This window comes from Scomber japonicus, chromosome 1 (genome assembly GCF_027409825.1).
Source record: "Scomber japonicus isolate fScoJap1 chromosome 1, fScoJap1.pri, whole genome shotgun sequence".
NCBI lineage: Eukaryota > Metazoa > Chordata > Actinopteri > Scombriformes > Scombridae > Scomber > Scomber japonicus.
In genome coordinates this window covers 11,853,691-11,876,647 of record NC_070578.1, presented here as the reverse complement: position 1 = coordinate 11,876,647, position 22,957 = coordinate 11,853,691, and positions in this window count along the sequence as shown.

The window sequence follows — 22,957 nt, the reverse complement described above, 5'->3', positions numbered from 1 at the left end:
AACATTAATTAGCTTAGCAGTCTGGAGCAGATAACATAGATAAAACCCTATGTAATTCATATTGATTAGAATATGCACATTGAGCGTAACCTCTTAAGACAAGTTTTCCTTATTAAATGGACACAAAGCCGAGGTCATTATTTGTACAAAGAAAGATCGCTTTAGATTTTATCTTTTCACATAAAAAGGTTTGATTGGATTTCTTTCTGAGGAAGCTGCACAATCTATTTTATTCTGGTTTGATTGTATTACCTCTTAATTAGTTTGTATATTGAGTAGAACAGGCCTTATTGATTTGAGGTGCATTCATTTGCATTGCAAAAATCCCCTTTAATCCAATATAATCTCATCCTTACTCAAACACAGCAGACTGCGTCTTTGAGTCACTCTTTTCCTGCTTGTTTTCCACCTCCATCTTTTGGCTTGTCTCAGGTTTAAAATAACCTCTCGGCAGAAATGAAAGATTTCATCCTGTATGCAAAATTTTCCTAAATTTGGCTGTTTATTTAAAGGCAGTTAGACTCAATTTTTGTGTATTTCATGTGGTGAATCGCATGTTGTGTGTGGTAATTTCAATGTCGAGTGTAATAACAAGCTGTAGTATTTTCATGTGGCTGTGTTGTGGGGTTTAATTTCGAGCTGTTTCAGCGGATGATTGGCGCTTGTAGGTGTTGTGTGTAAATCTGCTGCTGAACACCCGTGGAGCCAGCGGAGTCGTGTCACACAGAAATCAGCATTGGAGGCGTCAAATCCCTCCCACCCGCCCAGCGCACAGCAGCAGGCTTAACAATTCTCTGTAATTAACCTCACCTGAACTTTAATGGCCAACCTCCGGGACCAAGGGCCCCGGCTGTGTAAAATTACTGTCACACATGGAGCCGAGGGGGTGCCTCGCCGCAGCGGGTGTGTTCCACTCAGACAACTGAGAGGGAAATGGACCCCTGTGTAACACCTAATACCACCAACACGATGTCAGAGCGTTCCCAGACATTTTGGGGGTGGAAAGGTGGGGGCTGGTGTTAGGAGATGCCCAAGCACAGAAAAGCCTCCCTCAACATGTGCAAATATTCTTCTGTGAAACCGTTATATATTTTATTTGTTTTACTAAGCTCTACAAAGTGGTCATTGCATTGTTTCTGCTGAGTTTTTGTCTGCGTCACTCTCTTTTTGTCTGTACGGCTATGATGGCTTTTCATGCCAATGATAACTATTAAGTCGTCCTTCTTCTTCTGCCAGACACATAAAGCAAATCACTTCATGTGTGCCTCAGGATTTTTCACAATGAAAACCTCCCCGGGTTTTTAGAACAGCACATAAACGTTTTCATAAACAGGTTTTTGGTTGGATCCCAATCACGTTAATCAGCTCTACAGAGGAGCTAAATGGATGCTTGATTATATAAATATCCAACCAGTCCATATACATAAACAACAAAACAGATTATATTTCACATTTTACAAAGTGACCTATATGACTGGTCCAAAGAAACATTTATAGGGAAGATAATCACCTTTGTGGTTAAGAGAAACCACCACTGACCGTGTCTATGGGACTGAATTCAATTCAATATAAAGAAAAAGTCAACATGTTTTCTTAAATAACAGTCACTGCTGCAACGACTGCAGGATGGCTGTTAGTGGAGTTTTAGCAGAAAGGAAGCAGATTTCAGGCACACATTACCTCTCTGTGCCTAAAGTGGAAGAAGTCCAGCTTTGAGCTTCAAGACAGCCAAGCTGTTGTCTTATGTTGTGTAATGTGATAATATTAATAATTTCATACTTTATTAAGAATCTGACAGAGAATCTGTGTGAGCACAGTGTTAAAGACAGAACACATGGACATCAAGACATGTGGATTGTCTTGTTCACCAGACCAGATCAAAAACCTGTGGTTGAAGGCCCGCTGCTCTCTTTATCATGTTCTCTGAGCCACTTCAGTAGTCCTTGTACAACAGCTGCACACAGCTACTGAGACATTTGGCAGTGTGAACATGTGCATGTTAAACACTGATCTGAATCCTGTGTGTGGCATGTCTGAGCCCCAGGCTTTAGTGGAGCAGGCTAGATTTCTGATGGATACAGTTAGTCTGAAGTCATTCAGTCGCCCTGTGGTACATTGAAGGCAGGTTTCCGGTAGGGATGTTCTCACTGTGTGTGTTCATATGCCCAGTGGCTGAGACACAGACGGGTGAGTCACAGCCACTATCCCAGGATCAAACACTTCCAGTGGACCCTGGGTTTACCATCATGCCTGATGTTTTATCAGCATTGTGGTCCTCTGCCATGGCACAAGAGGGAAACTGTGATAAGGATGGCAAGAAGGCCCAAAAACTCTAAAAGCAAACACTGTGCATTTCATCCTCTTATCTAAAAAAATCTACAACCCTGAGTCATTTTGAACTTTTACGTCTTTGCAATGTCTCACGAATGCCTTGTGCCAAAAGGCAGTCTAACATTTCATATGGGTGTGTTGCTCGCACTGTGTTTAGTTTATTCTTTTATTTAAACCCGAATGAAAATAATTTTGTAACTAAATTAAATTTATTCATAATAAATGGTGATAATCTGGTGGGATTAGATTGTCATCAAGAATAAATGATGGAAAAATGTGAAATGCTGAATAATTCACAACTTTCATTGCACAGAGACAATTACTGCTGTATATGTTGTTCTAGCAGTATGACTCCATCCTTACAATGGGTGACATGTATTTGGTTTTGTTTTAACTTTCATTAATGTACACTAAAGTTGAATAAGTATGAGAATGAATAACTATATTAACTTGTTTTCATCTCACTCGTGTCATTCTGTGTGGTATTCTAAAGTACTTAAAGTCCTGCAGATTAACATAAATTGATTAGCTGGTAGGCTGCGGCAGAGACAGCTCCGTCATACACATCAGCAGTGTATGCAAAGTGACAGGCTGACAAGTCTGCACACACACACACACACACACACACATACACTGAGCCCCTCTCACACACTGGCTGCCGCAATATCCCCCGAGCCGCTATCTGTCTGCCACTTGTATGAAGGATAAAGAGACAGGATGTGGAGTGGGGGTGGGGGGGCTCGGGCCTATGACTGAATGCACCATCAATGGGCTTATTTTCATTACAGCCAAACAAATGTGTCACCCCAATCATCACACGGCTGATTTTATCCTTCTGTTACTGTAGCTCCACAAGCATTTCCTTTTGTGAGCGCTCGCTCCTGATAATCCTGCTCTGACAAAGGGGCCATGTGCCGCCACAGAGTTCCATGACCAAAAATGTAAAACTAGTCGTTTCCACTTACATACTTTCTCAGTGATATCATACATAATGAAAGAGTGTTTGTAAGCACTTTTGCTTCGTAAGTAATTCATGTAATCCCATATGTTGCAATAACAGGTATTTGAAGATAAACACTTACTGGATTTTAACTTGTTGATGTTGGGTTCAGATGATTTATGGAAAATATTTATTTGTTTTTCCCTCAAATATTTTATGATACCAGAATGTGTGAACTTTCAACTTAAATCAAGAATCAAGTGCTTTGAGGCAAATGGCTTTAAAGCTTGAGGTTTTGTTTTTTTTTACTGGGTATGAAACAGTTGTGTGTCATATAGTTATCACAAAGTTTATAGATTAATTGAGTAGTGTGAGTGTAATTCACAGAGGCATAGCTCTCTGTGGGACAGGGGCCTCAGTTCTCTCAGCTGGGCCTTCTAAACCTGAGAAACTCCTTTATTCCACCCTTCACTTGGAGACTGACTCCAGCTTTACTGGGCTGGCCCGTCGTAAATAGGACTGGGTATCTTTTTTCTCACGTTGCCTCGGCCCTGCCAGACTCGGTGTGGGCTACAGGGTGACCTTACCAGGTGAAAACACTATTACTGCTGGTGTAAAATACACACAGCGGCAGGCCTGCTGCACGGTGGTTTCTGTTGTTAATTCCTCATGTCTGGAGAGCAGGTTCTGAGAATGAGATATTCATTACCAGAGTAAGCGTCACCAGACATTTGTATTCACTAACAAAGACCACGGCATTTGTACTTTTTTTTTTCTTTTTGTTTTTTTTAAAAGTTTATTTGGATTGGCGACAGGAATCAGGAAGAACTCAATCAGGGCCATGAACAATAGGATGATTGGAATGGGTGGGGATGTATGGGGGCAGAGTTGTGATGTGGTTGGAGCATCTAGGAACCCAGATCAAGACTGGGGGCACGTCTCGATGAGCTTTCTGCTTCATCATCCCCCTGTGGTTCAACAGAAAGGACCTGGAACAGCCAGAATTTGAACCCATGACCTTCTTGCTGTGAAGCAACAGTGCTAACCACTGGGCCTCCGTGCCACCCACTAAAAGGGCACGGGGGGGTCTATGAGATGCGATGAGACAAATGGGAGAGAAAGGGGTTAGACACGCCTTTAAAGGTATACACAGGTGATTGAATTAATGAGAGCGAGTGAGGTGTGGTCTTCGTTCCTGTAAATTATTTATAAAAACTTTATTTAGAAGTAGTATGCCACAAATGAAAGCTCTTCTTACTCTAAATGGTAAATGGACTGTTCTTATAGCATATGCTTTTGACATATCAAGTGATAACTGACACAGTCAGTTAAAGGACATACTGATGGCAATGACCGCTTCCCTTTTGTCTAAACCAAGTCACATTTTTAGAATTACTTCCATTATTATCATTGTGGCAAAAGCTTCTGTTATTAACACTGTGAGACAGACTGCCAAGTTCACATTAAGTAAGTGAAGGAGTCATCATCTTTGTCTTTAAATAATTATTACAGTTACTTGTACTATAGTACTGGTGTTGGCACTGCTGCTGCTGTTATTCTAATAACTGCTGCTGTAAGTAAATCCTGCAAAGCTCCTGCTGAATAGGTGATGACATCATCATCAGTGTTGACAGTGAGTTGAGGAGAAAGTCTTTGAGCATGACTGAACATAATGTACGTTTTTTTGTATGATTATAAATGGTCTATTCAGCAGTTAAGGTTGATGTGCATGTTTGACAGTTTCTAAGTTAATTTGTTATAATTCCAAAGCTTATATAGGACCCTCAAAGTTGGTTACTTGTTTATAACTCCTAAATCTTTGCCAACAGGTGAATCATTTTGTTTGAACTACCTAACAACCAGCATCTATACAATAAGCATTTTTGTCTTTGTATTACAGCTACAATTTACAATTATTTTCATTATCTATTAATTTGTTGGTATTTTTGCAATCAATCATTCTTTTATAACATGTCAGAACATATTGTCTCTATCACAAGAGCCAAAAGTGACACATTTAAATACTTTGCCTAACCAACATTCCAAAACTTCACGACATGTAGTTTAGTTTAGACAAAGAAAAAATGCACATCCTCAGATCTGAGAAGCTGGAACCTCAGAGAGTTAGGCATTTTTGCTTGTGAAATGACTCAAATGATTAATCAGTCATCAAAATAGTTGATAATTTATTTCCTGTCAGTTTATTAACCGACAGGAAATAAATATTTGTGGCCCCTTGTAGGTAAGCATGTTCAAATAGATTGATAGACTGTTGTTGGCATTGTTGTTTTTAGTGTGTATGTTGTGTTGTGTTCACCTCTGTTGTGTAACTCTTGTGTTATTCCTCATAATAAATGAATTAAAAAATATTAACAATAACAAAAGTGGACAATGGTATTATACATTTCTGTGTTTGGAACATGCAACTTTGGATCTGGGTACAGGTAAAGGGAACATCTGTCTTTGTGCCCATGTATGCATGTGTGTGTGTGTGTGTGTGTGTGTGTGTGTGTGTGTGTGTGTGTGTGTGTGTGTGTGTGTGTGTGTGTATGTGTGTGTGTGTGTGTGTGTGTGTGTGTGTGTGTTTCTTTCTTATGTTTGCACCCAACAGCTGCAATTACTTTTTTTCTGTATGTCAAAATTGTTATTTTCTTGTTGCTTTCTGTGTACTTGACTGACTTTCAGTGGAGTTGGGTCAAGCATCATTGATCCAAGTTGGGGTTACTGAAGGTGACTGAGGAAACGCTTAGAGAAACAAATTGACCCTCGTCACCCCCTGTAGCTGAGATTCAGTGTCGCGACCCCAGTGGTTTCTGTCTCAGCAGGTGCTTCTCCTCAGAGGAGTGATTGAGCCACAGCATAAGGATACACCAGCATATCATACTGTTGTGTGTCAATAATTAGACATGGGTGTGTTTGTGACATTGACAGTTTTACATGCACTTAATTCAGTGCTGCATAATGCACTCTGTCACTTAACAATCATGGCACAAGAAACAGATTAAAGGTTAGAATACAGCTCTCTATGAAGGGATGAAAAACCCATTTAAAATGTCTGAATCATCCATCACCTCCATGCATGACGCGTGGCGCAGGTCTGCCATGCTATCCTTTTGAAGAGGGTATCAAGTGAACACTTACTTGCAACTATGAGGAATGTAGCACCGTGGTGTCCAGCAGACTGCAGCGTCTCGGGGAATGTGCCATAGTATAATCTGTTCTCTCCCTTAGCAGGAAAAATTTCCCTCTAAGGAATCTATTAGGCCTTTTTACCGGCCTGTAAACACACCTCAGTCTGTCTAGGAGTAGGGCTTTCTCTACACTTTGTTTCAGTGCTATGCCATCTGATAGAAATCACTTTCTAATTCAGAATAATGGGAAAAAAACAAAACAACAACTGACACTGTTTTGTGTTGTTCAAAACAGAGGTGACAAGCTGAGATGCAATGAGTAAAAACAGAGCCATTAGTGTGTGAGTAACGCTGCAGTGACGCTGCAATAAAAGCTGCAGCATTAACAACCGCAAGAAGGTGCTTCTTGTGTGGAGTACAAAAGTGTTACACAGTGAAACAAATACTATAGTTTGTTGCTTCGCCATTTAAATAAACTGTTGAAGCAGCCAAAGTAAGTCAAATTTACTATTTCGCTGGTGTGAAAGTTTGTTTTTTTTTTTTTTTTTGGCACATAGGAATTATATAAACTTTATTTAATCTGGTACAAAAAATAACACACAAAACATAGTCACACACGCACACATGCCCACAGACCGCTTCAGAAACAACCGCAGACTCCAAAATGCTCCAAAACTAGAAGTTTAATTTTGTGAAATTACAGTTTGCAGAACTTGAGTGAATTTGAAGTGCTTTTTGAAGTTTCAAACTTTGACACACTTTTGATATTTTTATGTTGCTTCACCTACATAAGATTGACCTAGGCCCACATAATGTGAATGGTGACATTTAACAGAACCCTCAGACAACCACATAGCATGCGGACTAAAGAGAGAGCTGGGGCAGTTATACTTGTATTTTATGCCCAACACTTCACAGCCTTTTCCTCTGTGCCCAAACACACATCTGGATTTTAATGTGATTATTTGAACACATATAAATTCTATTTGTTGTCTCAGACTCAACGTATCCAGGTCTCTAAATGCAGCTAATACAATCCAAACAAAAAACTTTTAGAGGTAACTGACTTCTATCCATTCAGGTTTACTTTGACCCAGGTTTTAAAATTCAAATCCACCCTTCTTCTCTTTAGCCTCCTGTCACTACTTGTCGCTTGAGGGACGCCGTGATTTATCGACAAGGTAAACAGCTTATGAATGAGGCCTAAGCTTTAGTTATACAGTTTACAACATTTGAGTAACCACAGGAGGTTTATGTACACACACTCTCTCAAGGCTACTGTTAGGGGAGAGAATGAGGTTGCCAGCCTCATCTCATGTCGAGGGAAATTCCTCAATGTCTTAATTGTAAGCCCGTAAGATTAATTCTGCATGCACAATTGCTTGTGTAAACGTTTCAGGGTGACGCTGAGACATTTTTAAACAAGTTTCAAGCAGCGTGAAGAGTGACGGGGATTGTTTAGACCAGTACCTGCAGCATTTTTAGTGTTGCAGTCCTGTCTTTGAAGCTCAATGTCCTGAGGCTGGCTTGGTTCAATTGGGGAAAAAAGAGGAAGTTGGAAAATGGACAGAATGGACAGAATGGCTACAGGGGAAAGATTGCTCCATTTTATGATTATTTTACAGCTTTTGAGCTTTGTGTTTTAGCTTAGCTTTTTTTTTTTTTTTTTTTTTTTTTAAGATATTCCCTTAAATCTTTAGTGACCTTGGACACACCTTCAATAAATTGTACAAATGTTTAGTTATCCTACAGTCAAGTCAATAAATAACCTTCTATTTTTACTATGCATCACTCACTTGTTGTTTTTTAATCAACACAATTGTCTTATTTGACTTTGTGCATCTGTGTACCAACCTAAAATAATTTGGTGCTAAGGTGAGATGCAGCATTTGTAGTTGTGTTTTTTTTCTTCTCCATGGCCCAGTGGGGAAGCAAAATCGAGGAGCAACCTATGTGTGTTTAAGCGCCTCAGGTAAGACAGAGGCTGCTATTGGCTAATGATTGACCAGTTAGTGCTCTTTCCATGTCCGCTTGGGAAGTAGACTCACAGTCTGACAGACATGCAGTAGAGACAAAGCAGAAACAGGACAAAAACATAATTTAAAAGGTTCATTGAAATGTTACATTACATTAATTTAGACTTAGACTTAATTACACACATTTTATTGTTAAGGATGCAGAACAGAGGCAGATGTTATGCTGAAATAATATTCAATAAATTCTAAGAAACTTCTTCTGTGTTTTTCTGATTTGTCAACAGTTAAAGGTTGAAAACAAACATACTCTTAGGCTTGGAAACAAAAAAGCCCCAAAAAGTCAAAGACAGACATTGTTTTAGGGCTGATATTTCTCCTAGTGTCTGCTAATGTGTAAATAGGGTGTTATTTTGCACCAGTCCCTGCTGACACAGTATCTACTGTATCTGCTCACAGGCGTCACCAAATTCTTGCACATATTTAAACACAGCTATTGTAAAAATGGCTCTCTTCCTGTTGTTGTTTTGTGGAGACTTGATTTTATTCAAGCCTCAGGAAGTGGAATAATTTCAATGCAGATGTTTTTCACTGTAAACAGCCGTAGCAATCTGGGGGAGTCGGAGGATGAAAGCAGGCGTCAGGGAAGAGTGAGGAAGGTTTTCCAGAGGTGGAAAACGTACTGAAATATTTTGCTTGAGCGGCAGTGGTGTTGCTTCATTTAGATTCTAATTAAAACAAAGTAAGTTAGTCCACAGAGTGGCTCGAGTTTAAGAGAATGATCTTCAAAAGCACTGTACACTGAAATTAAACTTCATAAATGTGCACAAAAGACAGCCTGCATTGTTGTATGCAAATAATACCGTGAGATAAAATGGTAATATGGTGACTCATGAATGACTCCTTTAAGCTCTTGTCAACAGGGTTTTTAACCAGCTTCGTTAGTTAGTACTGACTAAGAGCTACCTTCAGTAAAAGTGGGTTGTGTACAACAAATATCAGTTCAATCTTTATGGTTTAGACTTCAGTGATCCCAGAAATCCTAGATTTTATCAATTAAAGTTGAAGTTGAATTAACTCACATAATCTTCAGAATGGAGTTGTAAAAAACAACCAAAAACCCAAAATACAGTACCTATAAACATGCCTTTTTAAAAAAAACAGCTGTTAAAGATTGATGCTTCCGAGATAGAGCTGTTGATATAGATGCATAAAAACATATATAACCAACAAATATGAACTAATTTAAATATACTAAATAATAATTATGAAGACAAGCAGAGTGTGGTGTCTTTTGTGTATGTGTTTTATTTTCCACCACCTTATAGACTAACATACTGTGTTAAGTTGTATGAAAAAAATAAAACTTCACAGATTTGATGCATTACCTAAAGCGCAGTAACCATGTTAAGCTGATTAACAGGTTGGTGGCTGCAGATGAAATGCAAATGAAAAATGATGCAGTCTTGTTGAAGATTAAACTCGGATCCAAGGCCATTTTTACGTGCTGAGGTGTTATGGTTAAATCAACAAGCACTAACCAATACGTTCTGGCCTAGTGCAAACAGAGCAGCGGGCTCATTTGATTAATGAGCTGGCATGATGTAACCATGGGGGGAAATAGGTTAGTGCACCTGGTCGTTTACACAGTTTTTCATTCATTTGGAAAAATGCTGTGTTGAGGGGCAAATGGTCAAAGACACCGTTTCAAACCAACCACTACTTGGAATTGTAAATTTTTTAAATAGCTGAATGATTGAGTTTCTGCTAATCTTGGCACTGCCTCTCTAATAAATGTCAGTCTTTTTGACAGAAATATGGCTTATAGGTCATGGCCTACTAGTGTTCTATGTAGCTCTGGCACACACACACTGTTTGTTTTTAGATGTCTGCAAACACACGTGAATAGTTGTGGGAGACGTGATCGTCCATGTGTTGCTTGACATGTGGTCTCCTGCAGTGAAGATGCATTGTGTTCAACCAGCAGCTAATATCGCGCCGTCATATATTGCTTTTCTTTTCTCTTTGTCAGTGGTCATCAAAAGGTCAGGGAGGTGACGTGAAGTTGTAAAATGGCCTGAGTGGGGGTGACCTATGGCTGCCTGAGCATTCCTAATGCAATAGTGAGGCCCGCGGGCCTGGCCTGCCAATACCAGGCTGATTATAACGAATCAGGTCCCTCTTAACACAATAATGTGATCAATTTCTCATTCCACTGAATAAATAACATGGCAGATAGGGAGCTCTGCGTGACCCACCGTTAACCCCTTGCCTCATTATTCATATCAGTGCCTGAAAAGAGAGAGAGAAAGAGGCAAGGAGAGAAAGGAAGAAACAGGTCAATTTGAGCTAATTATTGCTTAGACGGAGTTGCTCTGCTAAATGCTACTGATTGGATGAATGTCCTGGGACTTTTTTTATGACATCTGCTCTGAGTAAAGCCAATGGACTGTGGACTTGCTTTTCTTTCCTTTGGGGATATCAAAGGGGTGACAGATGCTATACTGTTCTCCTGCTAGGGGTAGCAATAGCCCACACATACAGTTCATGCATAGCAGTCCGGCCAATAAGGCACTGCAGAGTAACAAAACAGGCTCATCTCTTGATGCTTGTTTTGTCCAGCCGCTGGTTAACATGAGCACGCTTGGTAAAATACCTGGTTCACAGGTTCATGAAGAAGTAGTGACGACAGCACTGCTAATAGGATCACAATTAGCCCTGTCAGCCTTGCATCATACATGAGAGAGCGCCTCTCTGACACATTTCAGCTCCATAAATCTAAATGCTTCTGCGTTTACTTCAGGTAGGCAGTTATCCTTCAATCTTTGTTCCGGCCTCAGTAATAGAGCTGGGTCTGAACAGGCAGGATTTCTCTGCATTGTAACCAGAGGCCCTGTGCATCTGTGACGGGGCCCATGTGGGAGCATATGACACTCTGGGGCAAAGCTTTGAGCCTTACACGATACCCAGTCGAGCTCGACCGGGAGGATGTGACACGGTCATCGCTCTTCATTTATTTACCTGCTGGTTCTTTTTTTTTTCTTTTTCTTTTTTTTTGTCACAGTCCCACTTTGAGTCTGTGTGCGCTTCACCTGACACCCAATATCTAGACCTATTGCTTTCATCTCCTCTAGTATTGGTCTTCACTTATCTCACTCTCATCATCTAACTTTAATCAAGTAAATGGGTGCATTTAAATGTTGCTAATTTCACTTTGATAATTGCCTTGTGTTTAATTAGGTTTGATCAAAAGAGCATTTTAAGTAATTTGAAGTTACCAGTGCAAAGTTCCCTAAAGTCAGTGCACATCTATAAAAACCCTGACATGAAAAATAACCTTAAGCCCAGTGTTTTGCATTTTGTCACAGGGAGGCCGAGTAGCTTGAGAGGCCAACACCCAACTGAGGCATCACCAGTTTGATCACAGCAGCAGCCACAGCAGTGTGTATCCAACTGAATATTTATATTCTTATATCTCCCTTTATGTAAATTACTTAACCCCAACCTGCTCACTTATAAATATGTCAACTCACTCATAAAATCTATGAAAATGTGCATTTTGGTTATAATAATTAAACTAGTCAAAGTAAATGAAACGTGCATGTTTTTCTCTTTTCCTATTTGACCTTGCTTTACAGAGCAAAATCATACCAGATGTCTGTATCCTGCTACTTTATATCCAGCTCTGTTCAGTAGATCCCTCTTGTCTCTGTTCACACACAGGCCTGATGGCCTTAGCATCTGGCCACATGGCTAAATCTCACTCTGTCTCTCTCAGCCCTCTCCACTTTCTTTCTCCCCTTTCTCTCCTTTTCTGTCTGCATAATTCTGAAGCATGTAAAAGGCCCGAATGACGTGGAGGCCGAGGCCCCGTTCAATTTTATTTAATTCATCACAGTTCCTGGGAGCATATTGGGGGGGGGGCTCAGTTCCACATGAGAGGACTTCCTCCTCACCAGGCAGTGTTTAAAGAAGAGCAACAGGTGGCTGCTGGCAGAGGGAACCTGAGGCTAAGTGGATGTCAGAGTGGATCTGCGGCTGAATCACGGCTATTTATTTGACCCTCCTCACATCTGCACTCTTCCCCTCTGAGAAGGAAGAGATGGGAGGGGAGACGAGCAGAGGGGCGTTTTGTTCGGCTCCTCTCCACAAGTTAATGTGGAGCTGGGGATAGGAGGAGCGGGGTGTGGGGGGGCTGTTTTTCCACGTGGCGAGTGAACACATCCTATTAATTCACTGATGTTCACATCAAGCTGTTTGACCCCAATGTGTGCTATTTACAAAATGTATTTTAAGAATATTTTGAAAATGACATATATATCAATAATAACATATTTTAAAAAGAGAAATATAAAATACACATTATAGCAAAACTTTTAAAAAAACAGTCATAATAATATATTCATAATTTTAAAATTATAAACAAAAAACAACTAATACTTGACCTGAGTTGCTAAAATTTCATTAATTTTTTTTCCAAAACTGATTTGCTATATTGGAGAAGCAAAACACTGAAGTGGTTCCTCTTCTGTTGTTATTTTTTTGGATGAAACAAAGTTTGTAAGAAGCTCAACATGTGGCTTTATGACATCATACTTTCATTTCTGACCACAGGCTTTTACATTTGCCCACAGAGTCCCCTTAACCTGCATTCACGCACCAGTTTCTTTGCTAACAGCCTGGCAAGAGATTTTCTCAGCACCAGCCGTGTCAAAAGTTATTGGCAGTGAAAAGAGAACAGTGGCCAGGTCTGGGAAGGATCCCTGCATGTCTTTCCTGTTGGCCTCAGTGTTTCCATGCTGTTATCAGCCCAGCTGATAATAGAAAACTCCAGGCTCTTTTCTCAGGACCCACAGCACACTGCCACACATTCTGATGGCGTGACACAGACCTCCACCACAGAGCCCCCTCTGTCTGAAGCAGAGCACACTGCCAGGCTGGGCCTGCAGCTGGTACGCATATTGGTGGAGGACTCTGCCAGTCTGCCAAGTATTACTGATATCTGAGGATGTGTCCATATGTGCTGCCCTGGTTGCAGGTTTTTAAAGAGTTCCTGAAAATTATGAAAACATAACTTTTAAATATTCAGAGAAAGAATTTAGATCACAAAAGGTCATAAATACACAGGAAGGACTTTAAAGTAAAGTAAACTGTGACTTTCAGTTGATGATTAATTGCAATTTAAACAAAAACAAAATAAATAAAAATATATTTTACTTAAAAAAACACTCATGTCTGTTTTACTGTTGTTCAATAAAGTTACCCTGCCCATCTACCTTTTTTTCTTCTATTTATTATATGCTATGATATTACTTACAATTAAAGACCAGTTGCATTCTTAAAATAAATGACAAGCTGTTTGTGATTGCATTTCTATTTTTTCTTTTTTTTTTGAAGGGTAAAATTAGCTTAGATTTTGATACAAAATGTAAATACCTCGCAGGCATATTTTGGCTGTCAGTAAGAAAATTCTGTAGTGGTATTTTTGGTAAAATGTAGCAATCACAATTGTTTTCACCAATGTTTTGTTTTCTTGCTGAAAACAATGGTGATTGCTACATTTTCCTGTTTACCACGTGAGTTGGCATGGCAACTGATACATGACTGCACAACACATCTTGGACCAATCTGACCACTTGGTTTCTTTCAGATTATTTTGTTGAAACTCATCCTTGTAAAATATGTGATGCATTAAAGGACACCATAGATGTATTATGTAAGGACATTTTGAGTATGTTATTAAAAGTTATTTATAGAATATTGTTCATTATCATTCATTTAATCAGAATAAATAAAATGCCTTAACGGGGCAGCTGTGTGGCTAAGAGTACATTTCATTTCAGATTTTAAATGTACTCCATATTGCTTTATAATATACAGAAAATGCATCAAAGGACTATTTTCTGCAGATTTTTTAAAATGATGATAAACATTTCAAGCTATGACTAATAGGTTAGTGATTATAGCTTACATACTGTGATCATTTAATTGCTGAATAACATATTAAGGCAGTGTTAATGAATCATTCTCCACTGCTATGGCCTGCTGCCTTCCTCGGTGTCTGTAACTAAGTGGGAGGTAGCTCCCAGACTGAGGCACAGTAAAGTTTATTAAACACATCAGCTGGTTTGCAGCAGACCATTACTGAAATGCTATATTCCAGCAATGAGAGATCAACAAATAGGCCTGGGAAATAACAAGCGAGGGGACTTTGGTCTTTAAAACCAGAGCGCATTATGCAAACTTTGAAGGAGGAATTTATTAAATCTCTTACAACAACTGAGGGGCTCTATATTTAACTTTGCCAGAGCACTTCGGACAAGTATTGGCTGTGGTTTCCAATTGGCTCTGAGAGCAGTGTGGCGGCTGCGAGGCAAACTTCTGGAGTCCCCGGTTCCTAAAATGAAACAGCTGCAGAGTGTGACACAGTGAGAGCGGTGGGGCGTAGGGAGGAGGAGTTTTCATGAATGAAGTCAGTGGGAGGGGGAGGAGAGAGGAAGCTAGCTCGGGGCTGAACACTACTACGTAGGTGTGTCATTAAAAGGGTTTGGGGGGCGTACAAAGTATGGGTGTGGACTCAGACATAGGTCATATAAGTTCAGTTTGATTCATAGTACAAGAGGGGAAATGGTGTTGTTGTTTACACTGGCTCGGGGTGCACAGCAACCCACTGTGTAATTTGTAGTGTAGTTTGCAAAGAACTGCCCCCAGGGAACTATGAGAGGCCGTCCTACATCGGCTGTTCCCCCTCTGCCAGAGCACCGCATGTCCCAGGACTGTACAGCCGACAGAGACAGACCAGAGCACCACTTGGACCACGCAGAGGGATATTAAAGTCCGGCGCTGAAATTAAACTTCAGAGTCAGACTTTAGATGGACCTCCAAAGCTATCTAGCAGCCCTCTTACATACTGCGCCAGAACAATATCTGTATAATTAATAACCACAGGAAGAAAGAGAGAGAAATCTACTTTGCTAAGCCAAACCAGAGCCATGTGTATGACGGTATGGAGCACACACACATTGTTTGGATTGGTGAGACAAAAAAAAAAAAAAAAAATGCACTATAAAATACTTTCTGCTGAATCTGTGGAAAATTGCAGGGAGAAGCAACACACTCCTTGCATCTACCTGTCCAATCAGAACTAGGAAACTGGGTGGGGATGGCATTCAGCTGGTGTTGGAGTATGAGTCATAAACCCAACACAAGCTGGTGCTGCAGCCTGGTGATTGCCCAATATACTTGTTCTGTATTATTATATACATGCAGACTTGTCTTTCAGGCAAAAACCCGAAGCTAAACAATGTGGTAGGAAGTAAAACCTCACTTTAAAAAGATGTGAAAACTACACATTCATCCTGCTTTAGAGATCAAAAATGCTTTTCACTTGTTTACCAGCACAAAATGGTATATTTTAACATATTTTGAACCGTTTGCTTGCTGTTGCTGAAATGGAGCCCAAATTCAGCTTAGTCCTATAACACGGGTCCTCAGCTATGGTTACATCTGCATAACATATGCCAACAGTATCTTACGATGGCGTGAGTGCATAACTGACATTTTTAGGATGGGTGGTCTCAGTGGTATTTTAAACCATTATTTTTATTAACCCTGGCATTCTTTGCACCCTGCTTGATCCCTTTTTCCTCCTTAATTTCTCTTTTTAAGCATCATGCATACCTCCTTGTTTTGATTTTATCTTGCTGCTTTTAATCTTATGTTAAAAAAGAAATAATAACAAAACCTAAACTAAACACCCTAAATACAGTGAGCTACACATGAGCCTTCTCCCCCTAGCTGTGTTTTACTCTATGAAGAGATGTTTTTGCTGTTCTTGTTGGTGTGTGGCTATCTATCTCTAACCGCTCCTCGAGCTCTCCTGATCAATATGGTGGGCCAGTGGTCATCATCACTCATTGGGAACTGACACACACAAGTACACGTGTATGTAAGCGCACACACACTCATATATACACACACTCATACATATACACCATGGCCTTTTAAACCTCTGTATCTCCTGGAGTAAGCAACAGGACATAAACCATAGAGCACATAATCCATCTGTCTTTGATTAATGGATTTAACATCCATTTTCAGACCCATACAATGCCCCTGTATGAATTTTATCAGTGTACAGTGACAAATAGCGGTTCTGTTCTCTGCTAAGAGGCCTCATTGTTCCTCTGACTAAGAGTCATGCAGATGTCACTGCCTGCCCAGCCTGCTCAGAGTGACTTGTTTAGAAAATATAAATGTAACGGGCAGTAGTCTGACATCATTGTCTCAACAATATAGATGCCTATTTTATCAGCAGATAATTGGTATAAATGTATGACTTGATACTATTTTGTCAGGGCATAATATCCAGGCTTTGTTCAGTTTTTGGGGTGGTGTAAATATGTGTATGTGTGTGTTGGGGTGGATCCAGCCTTTTCTTTTCAAATGGTCAAGAATATGTTTTCTTATGTACATGCTGACCCTTTCACAGCCCTGCCAACAACATTCTGAGTATGTGAATGTATACAGTCTGTCCTCTCAGCAGTAATTTGGAAACATGTTCAGTTAAGCATGGCACTGTGTCATACCCACTGTAATATCAGTAGGCTATGAAGCAGTGATCAGGATGGCACGACTGGCACTGGGTGTCCTGACTCTGAATAATGTAGTTTTTTCCTCTGGGGCCATGTGTCCTTTGGGTCCTGTCACTGAAGAAATCCTCTCATCTCATCTCTCACTGACATATGGAAATGCTCTCCAAGTAAGAGTTTACATCAGTCTGAGAGGCTCGGTGATGAGGTTTTTTACAATGGTAAACGGCCTGACCTAAGTAGCGTGCGTCTCCCTCTGAGTATGTCTCCTGACTGTCCTCCTAATGACTCAGAAAATATGCACGCCACTCCATTTATGGGCAGTAAAAACAGACATCCAGCCGCATGCTAACAGACTGTGAAGAGCACCATAAAAACTGTCTCCATCATATTCACTTACAGCATAGTGCAGACTGGCAGCTCAACTCGCTGTCATAACATCCAGGAGGACTGTCACCGAGCTCCGAGGCACTGCTCTGCCTGTCACGAGCAGCCAAACATGAAGTAAAACAGCAGGCGTGCCCTCCCCTGCTACACAGGGTGACATGAACTAGCAGCCCCGCACATAGGAAATGACATAAACAAGCAGGCCCCAGAGAGGAGGGCCATCAGTGGCGGTGATGAGCGACTCTCTGGATGCTCCTTGACATGTGTGGCTGCGGCAGTGAGGGGATGAAGGGAGCAGAGGAGGAGGAGGGAGGTGGTGGGTGGGGTGGGGGGTTGAAGGTGGGTGTTGCGGGGGCATGCGTTAGAACTGTGCGCACGACTGCATTATCCGGCTGATTTAGTTATGACAGCTGGTGCCCAAGAGGAACGCAGCAGTGGGGGATAGGATCGCCCAGGCTGCAGACAAATGATGATGAAGAGATCACTTTAAAGAACAATCTCCATAATATTTCATGCTCGCTCGGCAGCTCCCAGGCAGCCCAGGCTGCAAGGCTAACTGCTCTATCAATTGATTTGATTCACTGCCGGAGCTACTCCTCGCACATAGTATTTCAAATAAATGACACAGCAGATAGGAATGATATCTACATCAATATTAACCCTGAAAAGAACTAATGGATGCCGGCTGCAATTTGCGCTATATCCTGAGTAATGCATGGGAAGCAAAAGGCAGGTGATGGAAGAGTTATAACTCAGGCTTTTCCTGTCTCCCCCTAAGGCACTAGAGGATACAATTTGACCTACACCCACCCCACCCAACACAAATATACAAGCTACATCTTTCCTCCTCCCTAGGCAACGATTTGTTTTTGTATTTATAAAGCACATTATGGCAGACTAGGCTAAGCTAAACCATCTCTCAGGCTTGTGGAACACAAAAGCAGTTTATCAGATAAATCACCCTTGACCAGTTAGCTATTAGAGCGGCCAGGAAGTGAAGCCTAGGCACGTATGGTGTTTATAATGATAGCATAGTTGCCTTTTATTAATGCGTGGACATGATGCATGCTCCTGTGTTGCAGTGGTTTAACATGGCTCAGCACTCTTTAACCTGATCTCACTTACTAACCTGGTGTATTATGAATTCAGATCAGGTACAAGGATAGATACACAGATTATTCCTGATAAAAAAGAACACAGAAGCTGACTTTTACACAGAGGTAGAATGCATGTTATAGTAAAGTCAATTTTTATAAATGTGTTTGTTTGTTGTTGTTTTCATACACAATAGATACACTATACACTACTGTACTTGTAGTAGCTCACAGGCAAGACATCTTAGAACACCTAATGGTCAGGTAAGGTGTTTTATTCATTGCTGTGACGTACATTTAGGTGGTAACAGTTGCATTCATGTGATGCAAGAACATTTATTAGCCTGGATGATGTTTAGTGAGTAGCTACTGATCACTACTGTCCCTGTTATCTGACCCCTGCCATAGTAAGAAGAGACCTCAACCACACACACACACACACACGCACGCACACACACACACACACACACACACACACACACACACTCCCACCAACTCACACAGATAGCAATAGGCTTTCCAATAAGGTGGTGATTAATCACAGTGCTGATGAGAGTGTGTAGGGTTTCCATCAGTGATGCTTAATGAATGTCATAATAATACGAGCACCTCTGATTGTTCAGGTCAGCAAGTGGTGTGATGTGTCTGTGTGTGTGTTTGGAGGGATGGAGGGGGACAGGAGGAAAGGGGGGGTTGCTGAGCCTAAGTCTAGACCCCCACCACTGAGCAGTCCACTAATGAGTCCACTAGAGACCCACCCAATACCTTTGATTGTGATGCCATGGAAGAGAGGGGAGCAGTGCAATCTTTAGCTGGATTAAGTATCTCTTAAGGAGATCTACTTTCAGCCACAATGTTATCAACCCTTGAGTGTGTATTAATTAGGCCTATTGCAGAGGCGAAGTGGGCGAATTTGCAGTATTCCCTCTATACCCTCCTGCAGACACACATGCGCACACACTAATAGCCTCCTGCAGAAATTCACTCCAGCACAAACACAAGCCTCCTGTGCTGTGTAAGAGTGCAGTTTATTTTAGGGGGGAAAAGCATACGTGTTTAAAGTGAAGCCTACACCTTGGTCTACACGATCCAGCATGTTGCATGCTTTAATTTGACACCCCATTACATCCCCATCTACATGTTACTCTACACATCTGTATGCACATTTTGGTATTGTATACATCATCCTGTTCTCATTAGCAGGGCTTTTGATATGAAGTGATGCATTATCTACGCACTAGGCAACAGTTGATTGACTATGGGCCGGTAATACTGTTTAGCCCCACTTAGAGGAGCCTGGCTTTGATGTAAGTACATATTTCCTGGTGAAGAGGTTGTTATAATTTTAAACATTCACTGACTCATCATATGGAGCGCTGACATTGTTGCGGTTCACTTACATTTTTTTATCTCTTACATGTGTTTCCTGGATGTGAAATCCACTATTTTCCTCTTTCCTGCAAGTCATCAAGAAAACCTCTGTTAACTCCCCTGCAGGTATATTGTTTACCTTTTTATCCTGTACAGCTAAAACCCCTCAGCACATGCTCCCAGAAGGTATTGCACAAAGCATTGATATTCAATCCAGTTGACCCCCCCCCCCCCCCCCCCCCCCCTCCTCCCAACTCCATCATAACCCGGATGTTTAAGAAGCATGTCCAACTGGTATGTTTTGACTTGGTTTAAGTGGTGTTTAATGACAATGGACTGGCTGTTCTGTTCCGGGGCTGTGTTAAGAGTTTCTAATCAAACGTTCTGCTCCATCAATAATGCAGCGCCTTGGATCCCATGGAGGACTTAATTGTGGGTGTAGGGCTGATAGGGAGAGCTTTGGCTAGGGGTGTCTCGTTGCACTCTTTAATTAGAGACCCCCGTCATGTCAAGAGAAGGAGCCCTGGGTGTTTACTATGCAGCAACGTGCCCAGCACTACTTTGGCAAGAACCTTACTGTAACCCTGCCATCAGCTACCGCTCAGCCTGAGAGAGAGAAAGAGGTGGGCGGGCAGAGAGAGGGTGAGAAAGAAGAGAGACGAAAAGAAGGAGAGTACAAATTTCACAATGTCCGATATTTGCTATAGTTTCTGACTTAGTGTATATTTTAGCAGTTATTTTTATATATTACATTTTAAATCACAATATACTCTGTGCACGTGTGGTCATTGAAGAAAAATTAAAAATAAACCACAAAACTTTTATGTTACATGGATGAAACAAATAAATAATAATTTTGCCATCTCTCTTGCTTAACTGAATACACACAAAATATATATTTAAGCTATGTGTAATCTTGTGTAATTAATGCTGAAAGTTTAGTTAACCCTAATCTCATCTACAATTACTGACATAGAAATAGCATCCATTAGTTTTTCTGACTCTCCTTATAAAAGTTGCAAAACTCCCTTAAAACCAAATCTTTTTAAGATCTTTTTAACCCTCCTGTTAAAGTTGCAATACTGCAACAGAACACTACTATTAATATATTAGGTCTTACATTTAAACCATCTTAAGTACAAGCACGGAAGTATTAGTTACACAATATATTTAAATATCTATAGTACATTCATTTTAAATGATGGTTCCCCTCAGAGTGGTACATTATTGATGCATTAACCTTCTCCTACGCCAGCAATTTAGCATTGCACTTTCATTAGGTCTGGAGACTCACAAGAGGCAGATTTAAAAAATGGCCAAAATCAATGCAGCAGTGCCCAAGATATCCTGACTTTTAGTATCAAGTATCAAGTCCCAACAGCACTGAATCCTTTAATTCCCACATTTGTAAAATCAGTAGAATGCTCCTTTAATTGTTGTAGATGGCCCAGATAGACAGTATTGTTCCAGCATACTTCATATTAGGCATCATATTTGAAGCATTACTGTACATCACATTTAATAAGATGACCCTGAATTCTGGTGTCATTGTAACTTGAAACTACATATGATATGGGGAAAGAAAAATAAAGGGGACTAGATATCATATATGCTCATTGTAAGTCCTCTATTGTAGTTCATTGCCTTTAAACATAACAGTGAGTAAATCTAAATAAATCCTAAAAAGCACAGAGGCAAGAACAAACACAAATGTGAGATATAGATAAGCATATAAAATCAAAAATGTTCCATAAATAAGAACATTATTTCTCACCTATCGCTTCCTCTCAGGGTGTCAGACCCAGATGTACTTTTCTTTTTCTTTTTTTCTTTTTTCTTTCTTTTCTTTTTTGTTCCTGTCTGTCATGGTTATTAGAACAATTATCTATAACACACAAACATTCCACTTCTGGAGTCTCAGCTTCATGTTTTTTATAAAATCAATATGGCCCCCTGGCCCTTATCTCCCATCCAAAAGAAAAATGACAGAACAAATTTGGAGTATGATGGATGATGGCGCCTTTAATGTGGCTCATGTAATGGAGCTGATGATAAGCAGTTGAGTGGATGTCAAATTAGGAAGCCTCTCCTATAGTGATGTGGATTATTGTATTGTTTGAGGTAGTGACCTGGCCTCATTGAATTGGCAATCTGACTACTGAAATGAGTGACAGAAAAATTGGGAGCAAAATGAGTGCAACAAGATGGACATGGTGGTTATTGAGTCTGTTTGATCCCTGCAATATCAAACAATCACCTTTAATATGCCCTATATTTAATTGTGTGTGACATGATGTTCTGGTGAAATGCAGAGATGTATGTACAGAGAGAAGAAAGAAAGCAAAGCAACAAATTGCATAATTCAGTGTGCTGTAAGGCAGCTGAAATCCTCTCACATTTGACCTGGTGCCTATAGACGTTGTGATCCATCTTAATGTTTGGTAGTACTAAAGTGGTCAAGATTGAGAGCTGGAGAAGAAGATATCATTCAGTGTCTAATCATTCTATCAAGCAACGACATGCCTTGTGTTTGTGGGGTGTTGGAGGTGGATGGGGGACCCCAGCCAAACATCAGGTGTCACACTTGGCGCCAATGAATGGACAATGGCTATCCATCAATCTTCCATGCCAGCCTGTCTCACGGCCTGAAACCAACTACAATGTCCATCTCAAAGCAATTTGATCCCTTCAGCTGACTCATTCATCAGCCTGACCTCATTTGCAATCCAGACTGGTTTCCTGAAGAGAGGAGAGTTGGACTCAAAGGAGACGATAGGTGCAAAATATTGAATTTGAAGGTAACCAATGACCAGTAGTTAAAAAATATTGCTTGCAGCACAGTAGGTGTTCAATGGTCTTTATCTCAGTTCCATTGTGGCTCATTTATTTAGTTGATGGATTGTTTATCAGTCAGCTAGAACAGACATGTATTTGAGTAGCTGGAGGGAAGTTTAGAGGGGTTTTGTGCAGCGGTGCTGTAGCACAACCATGTACATCCCCTTCAGCCAACTGACCTCATCGGGTCATCGGGACTTAAGTAAGAGTGAAAGTCGCTTTAAATGGAGCGAGGCTCCCAGGGACCCAGCCTTGGCTGAGCAGCTGCTGCCGGCCGGCGACTATTACTTTTCCAGGGGCTGAC